Here is a 7,784-nt window from a genome sequence, read left to right as displayed (position 1 = left end):
TGGCAGATTCCTTTGGAAAATTTAAATAATTAATTAATAATTTTTAGTTAGTTTTGATATTTACACAGTGTATTATGTTCATATGTCATGATGATAAGATTTTGGTATAATACAATCTTAGTCCCTTTAGTTTTAACCATATTTTACCGTAGCACAGAAAATTAAACTTTTTCCCTTCAATTGAGACCAACTAATTTAACATTACGTTGTAATACAGCTATAAAAAAGAAGAGAAAATTTAAATTAAATAGCAAGTTGATACAGAGGCCAAAGTATGGAGAGAGGAGGAAGAAAAGAAAGAAAAAGAAAAAGAAAAAGAAAAGTAGAAAACAGAGTACTGGAGACACGGTTATGAATCGAAATTATTGAGCTGAATTTGTTGAAAATTAAAGATAGACTAAATATTATTTAACACAAAAATTTATAAATAGTTTGCCGGCTTTTAGTGCATTAGAAAAACAGTGTGGAACAAATGACATTTCAACTGGATTAAAGCGTATGCAATGCAATGGGCTTTACATTTGAGAGGATTTTCTTTTGACCTCACAAAATGCATCCCAATCCTTCGAAAAACATCTCTTTGTTAATTTTGATACATTTAGTAATCTTATTAATCCATGGTCCATCGTCTTCGTTCGCTGACAATTACGCCGACTGTGGCAAACCCTTCAACTGTGGAAGTAATATCCAGAATATAAGCTATCCATTTTGGGGCTCCGATAGGCCAGAACGGTGTGGCCACCCAAAGTTCGAATTAAGCTGCGTCGACGGAGTCACAGAGATCTCAATAAATACCGAAGCTTATCGAGTGCTTGAAATCAATCAGGATACGCGTACTCTTTTGGCTGTTAGAGCGGATTACTTTGGAGATGTTCGTAAAACTGAGCTCCGTAACGCCACCTTATTAGATACCACCGTGTTTAATTACACCGCAGATACCCAACCGCTGACTCTTTTCTATACATGTGATTTCCCAATTGGTGCCAGTTTACTACCCCATTTCAATTGCAGCGAGTCCGGAGGATCAAATACTGTTCATTTCTACTCTGTCGAAAACCTCAGTGAGACAGCGGGCAACCTCCCTAGTGGACTTGGAACGTGCGAGGGAAGTGTGGTACTCAATATTTCCCAAACACAAGCCACCACTTTACGAAACGCTGAGAGTGCGTCGAATGAGACTCTCATAAAAGCGGTGGTGGATGCTGGGTTTAGTTTGGTATGGAATGCCAACGATTCTTTGTACGATGGCTGTGAAAGCAATGGTAACCGGTGTGGCTACAACCGGGGCTCTGAAGAATTTGTCTGCTATCAAAATCAAAACACAGGTACATATGCCTGCAAATTTGTTTTTTAATTTTTATTTTTATTCTTTTAATTTTAAGTTGTTAGTTAAAAGATAGAGCTGGAACATTGCGATCGATGGTGAACGAAAGACTCTTGCTGATTAGAGGAAGTGATTTTAGATCGAAATGGGAATTCAATACGACTCCTAGTTAAGTTTTTAGGAGGAATTTTGCCAAACCGACCTTTACCTTGCCTTGACTTTAAACCCCCAAGCTTTTTTTGATTTAGTCTACCTTGCCATATTCAATTCCTCGGTTTTAGACACCTCTTTTAGTCTATATTATATTTTCTCCTCTTCCATTCCACCTATTATTATCATTTGGGTCCCACATTTCTGCCTTTTATTAGTCTGTTTATTCCATCATTCAACTTGTTCTAATTCCGAGTTACGATTCCTGTTTGTCTGGCTGCTTTTAACATATAAAATCAGAATTTTAAAATCACTTCTGCTTTTTCTTTGTCTCCATTAATACCAATAATTAACTTTTTAGCTAGTAGTTTTAAGAAAAACATTTTTTTTTTTTGGCGAATCCATATGCGATCTTTATTCAATTAAGCAAACTAGGCGGCTGTTGGTTCAATACTATTAAAATATTTACATTTTTTTTAGGAAAAATTCGGTCCCCATGTGTAGACAATTTTGCTTGAAATAATAATAAAGGGTAAATATATATATATATATATATATACAGTCCGTCTATAATGCGGAAGGTCCTCATGCGGACCACAGTATTAGTGATGATTTTTTATAGTATTGGTGATGATTTTCTAAAAAACCGTCGTTAATACTATGAAAAACCGTCACTAATACTGCGATCCTCATGCGGATCGTCCTCATCATAGAATTTCCGTGTATATATATATATATATATATACATATATATGTTAAAATGACTTTTCATAGAGATGATCTGTTATTCCTCTGTGCTGTTTTTTTTTTTTAATTTTTAATTTTATTACTTTTGTTAGTTAATTTTAAGGTGCTAATTAAGAGACATAGAACTGGACTATTGCGATTTATGATTGATGAAAGACTCTCATCGATTGGAGAGGGAGTGATTTGGATCAAAATAGGAATTTAGTCCGATCTTTTTTGTTAACTTTAGGGGGAATTTTACCAACAGACCTTTACATTGGATTTGACTTCAAACCCTAATCTTTGTTGATTTCGTCTAGGTTACCACATTCCTTTTTCTTTGATTAGAACTCCTTGGTTTCAAACGTCTTTTAGTGTTTATATATTTTCTCAGATGTATTCGTCTGCTATCCAAACACAGGGCGGATATTTATGTGACAAGATTTGATCTTTAGGTCCCTAGCACTATGCCAAGAGAGTTTACCACCTAAACATTTTTTAGTTTAATTAATAAGTGTCAATTACATAATGATTATATGCCATTATTTTTGTCCCTTGGATTAAAATGAAAATATGAATGAGTGGCTTAATTGAAAAGTTAAGCAATAACATAGCAAAGGATTTAAAGCTCCATGGAAATATGGAACTAACATTACATGATTAAACTAACATAGACGCGTACTTCATTATATAACACGATATTTCATTTGTTTAGAAAGATAGAGATATATAAACAAATGGAACATAATGACTAAGGGATTTCCAATGGTACCTCAAATTCATTTTCTATTATTCTAATTTACTAAATTTTAATTTTACCTTTTTCATGCAGGAGCTGAATCATCTTCAAAGCGCAGTTTGGTCATAGGTAAAATAACACCATCCTCTTTTTCATATTTTTCAACGGTAAAATGAAATATATTGTATAACTTAAATTTATATCTTTTTTGAATCTAGGCATTTCAGCAGCTGCTGTTGGACTTTTGATAGTTTTTGCTATAATTCTATATAGCTATAAGAGAGAAGCAATGATCTTTTGGAAGAAAGACAGTAGAGAGGATTTTGATGTGGAGGCGTTTATGAGGAATTTTACTTCATTTGCACCAAAGCAATACAGTTATTCACAGGTCAAGAAAATGACAAACTCATTTGCAGAAATAATAGGGAAAGGAGGATATGGTTGTGTATACAAAGGAACACTACCTGATGGTTGCCTTGTTGCAGTGAAACTTCTAAAAGATTCCAAAAGCAATGGAGAAGATTTTATAAATGAAGTTGCTAGCATTGGTAGAACTTCTCATATTAACATAGTCAATCTTCTTGGATTTTATTATGAGAGGAACAAGAAAGCCTTGATTTATGAGTTTATGTCTAATGGTTCACTTGATAAATTCATATTTAATCAAGAAGATGGGAGTACAACCAGATCCCTAGAATGGAAAATATTGTATGAAATTGCTCTTGGTGTTGCACGAAGACTAGAATACTTGCATCCTGGCTGTAATACAAGGATTTTGCATTTCGACATAAAGCCTCAAAACATTCTTTTGGATAAAGATTTTTGTCCAAAAATATCAGATTTTGGTCTAGCCAAATTATGGTTAAACAAGGAGAGTATTGTGTCAATGATGGGTGCCAGAGGAACTGCAGGGTATATAGCACCGGAAGTATTCAGTCGGAATTTGGTGGAGTGTCTCATAAATCTGATGTTTATAGTTATGGAATGTTGGTTCTTGAAATGGTTGGAGGAAGAAGGAATATTGATCCTAGAGTTTCTCATACTAGTGAAATTTACTTTCCTTATTGGATTTATGAAGATGTGGAATTGGGTAAAGATTTAAGAGTCTTGGGAGTCACAACAGAGGAAGAAAAGAAATAGCAAGGAAGATGCTATTAGTGAGCTTTTGGTGCATTCAGACAAATCCATCAGATCGACCACCAATGACTAAGGTTGTAGATATGCTAGAAGGAGAACTTCAACATGTCCAAATTCCACCAAAGCCATTCTTGTTTTCTCCAGCAAGATCCCCTCAACAATCCACAGGATCATCATAATAATCCATTTTCTTTCTTTTGTAATAGATTTATCATGCTTTAGGTTTAGCCTTATGTTTGGTTTCTTTCAGTTCCATATCCCAGAGATGGCAAATGTATTTGTATGCTAATCCCGGTTGATGTAGCTTTGGGGGCTATATCCCCCTATAAACTGAACATCTAAATTTTTTTGTACGGACCATTGGCAAATTGGAAATTTCCATAAGTATTGCTGATTTTTTTTATTTTTAGGGGTGGGACCAGCAATATCCTTGGTTTGGTTGCATATAGGTGCGATTGTTAGGTGTGGCTTGAAGACTCGTAGCAAATACATCCGAAGAGTAGGAAACATTCAAAAGAAATATGATGTAAGTTACATGGCAACTTCCCCTAGAAAAACGAAATTAGTAATGAATTTATGTAGATTTGATTATAAATTTTTTTGATGTTGACATTTAATAATGATGATTTAGACAGTGTTTGTATGTTTGTTCTAAGATTTTGGGTTTAATATAATTTAAGTACCTTCTAGTTTTAGGATAATGTTGTAATTCAGGAGTTTTGCTGCAAAATAATATCAATTAGTAAGCAAATTCATATAAAGGCTAATGTACAGCTATCTTTACAATCTTAGATAAAATTATCGCTGAATCAGATTAGAAAAAGAAGTTGAAAAAAATAAAATAAAGAAAAATAAAGGGAAAAGAAAAAAAAAAAAACAGAGTACTGCACGTGCTATTATGAATTCTTTCAAGTCAACCAAGTCGTTTAAGTGAACAAATTATATTAAGTTTAATTTGTTGAAAACTCAACGGAATTTGAAACATCGTTGTTGGAAAAGTAGAATAATTACTTATAATTTAACGCAAAATTTATAAATGTTGTGCTGACTTTTAGTACATTATAGAAAAAGTTTGGGAGAAATGACATTTCAAGCGGATAAAAAGTGTATGCAATGCAATGGGCTTTACAGTTTGGAGGTTTTTTTTTTTTTTTGGTCTCACTAAATGCAACCCCATCCTTCCAAAAAAGGTCTCCTTGTTAATTTTGATTGTTATTGCAATCTTATCAATCCATGACCCATCATCTTCTTTGGCCACGGCAAAACCTTCAGCTGTGGAAGTAATATTTGGAGTATAAGCTATCCATTCTTGGGGTGACCATCCGGATTTCAAGTTGAACTCTTTGAGATTAGTAGAAAATTTATCAGTTTTGATAAATTGAAAAACACCATTATTTGGATCTGTTCAACTCTATTATAAATGAGGAAGTTAGTGGTGTGAATGAGCTTATCGTGAAATTTTCCACTTATTATATCGATCTCATGGACCGTGATAAGGATTTTGATAAGGAGTATCTCTTACCATTGTGAGGAGCTTTATGTCCTTTTTGACAATATTGGATCAAACCTCATTACATGGAGAAGTTTATATGTATTTTGAAGGAGTTAACTACTATTTTTTAAAATGAGAAGGATGACATCAAGTTGAACAAGTTCAAGCCTTTTGTTATGGTGACCAAATAAAAGGACAAATACAAGAAGATTTATGTAATAGTGGAAAATATCTAAAGCCCATTGAGAATAAGGGTTTTGTTGCCAAGTTTTTATTGGTACAAAAGGTGGTTTGTCATCAATAGGGAAAGACAAAATCATTTCTTGAATGGTGCAACTTTTGACTACAATTTGGTCAACCGTTAGAATCTGATGGCTTAATGGAGATGATAAGAAATGGTAAGTTGCTTGAGACTTTACAGATTGCAATATTCTAAAAATAGTATTTCTCTTGTGCTTGAATTTCTATGAAAACCTATTAACTTGGATAAAGTTATCAATGGTTAGAAATTTAGCACATACTTTATAACTCTCTCAAAACCAATATTTTTCCTCTCTATGTGTATGTGTTAGATGAATACAATTCTTTTCAATGAAAGACCAATGCAAAACACAGAATAGATTTATGCATTTATAGAAATAATGTGCTGTGAACTTAATTTCTTTGGAGACTTGGCTTGGGGATAGTCCTATGTGGCTTAGTCCTATTTTTCAAGTCAGTGGATGTATAGCCTTTTGTTTGGTTATGAATCTATTAATGTCTTCTTTAAAAGGAAAAAAAAAAAAGGGAATTTGGCCCAATACCCTTGATTTAAAGGCTGTAATAAAAACTAACCTTCTCCTTTTAAATTTTTTTTCTGTCTACCCATCATTTTTTGATTATTCCATAAATACCTTTAACCTAAAAGTTCCCCCTGAACATAAAGCCTAATAGAGGCCATATATACACCCCATTATCATTTTTGGTTTGAAGAAGAACACAGACGACGGTTTAAAGATTGAAGAGCTTTCACATTTTCTCTCTTCCTTTCTCACATTCCGAAAAAAGAAAAGAATGGTGAGTTTGAGATGGATCATCTAAGAAGGGTGTTAATGACCTTTGATTGACTTCTAAAATCGACGACTACGATCCACCACACCTCCATTGTAGCAACAGCAGCTGAAGCTTCCTCTTTTGTTCCCATGGAGACTCTGCTTCGATGGGTATTCATGCCCTTTCTTCACTTTTTTTTTTTTCCTTTTTTCTTATGCATGGATAAAAAAAAAATTATAAAACAGCAATCAAAATAAAAATAAAATCCTAAATTTCTTAGGTGGGTTTGCAATTTATGGGTTTTTCATAATGGTGTAAGCGCCTCAAAGCAAATTCATCACCTTTCGAATGGTCAACTCCTGCATCAGAAATTATCTCTTCCATTCTTTTGCATTTTCTTATTGTTAATGAACTAAGTTGTGTCATGTTTTTGGCTGTTTGGGAAGATAGTAAATGTACTTGTCAGTATCAAAGAGTTTAAATTTTGGAAGCATATGGACTGTTGGTATCAAAATTAACATAAAAATTTACCGAATTGACTATTGGCAATACCGATGGGCTTCGTCAGTAATTTTTCCAGCAAGCATGTTAATTTTTGAAAAAATTACCAACAGGTGCCATCGGTATTATTGATGAGCCGTTGGTAATTTTGAAAATACACATATTCTTTCTTGTTTGTTAACAGATTAATTTATTTTCTTTTTTTCTTATATTTTTTATGATTACCTAAGTTGCACTTAATAATGTATTAGCACAATTTCTTTGGTGTCTTGCAGAATATAAAAATAATTGTAATAAATTATGGAGTGTTACATAAAAAAATAAAAACAAAAAAAACAAAAAAAGAATTGGCATGAAAAATTATCGAAGGGCATATCGGTAATATCAATGGATGCCGTCGGTAATTTTTCCAACAACCATGTTAATCTCTGAAAAAATTACCAATAGGTGCCATTGGTATTAACGATGGGCTGTTGGTCGTTTTAAAAATGCAAATATTCTTTTTTGTTTATTAACGGACTAATATTTTTTTTTTGAATGTTTTTTATGATTACTTAAGTTGCACTCTATAATGTATTACTACAATTTCTTTGGTGTCATGTAGAATATAAAAATAATTGTAATAAATTATAAAGTGTTATAAAAAAATTGACATGAAAAATTACTGAAGGGCTTATCGGTAA

General features: G+C 32.9%; 1 pseudogene; it reads left to right on the top strand.

The window, feature by feature from the left end:
* Positions 1 to 445: 445 nt before the first annotated feature.
* Positions 446 to 4,477, top strand: LOC132803357 (LEAF RUST 10 DISEASE-RESISTANCE LOCUS RECEPTOR-LIKE PROTEIN KINASE-like 2.1; annotated as a pseudogene).
* Positions 4,478 to 7,784: the final 3,307 nt, after the last annotated feature.

This window comes from Ziziphus jujuba, chromosome 4, assembly GCF_031755915.1.
Source record: "Ziziphus jujuba cultivar Dongzao chromosome 4, ASM3175591v1".
Lineage (NCBI taxonomy): Eukaryota > Viridiplantae > Streptophyta > Magnoliopsida > Rosales > Rhamnaceae > Ziziphus > Ziziphus jujuba.
The sequence above is the reverse complement of the archived record's forward strand: the minus strand, read 5'-3'. Positions and strand labels throughout refer to the sequence as shown.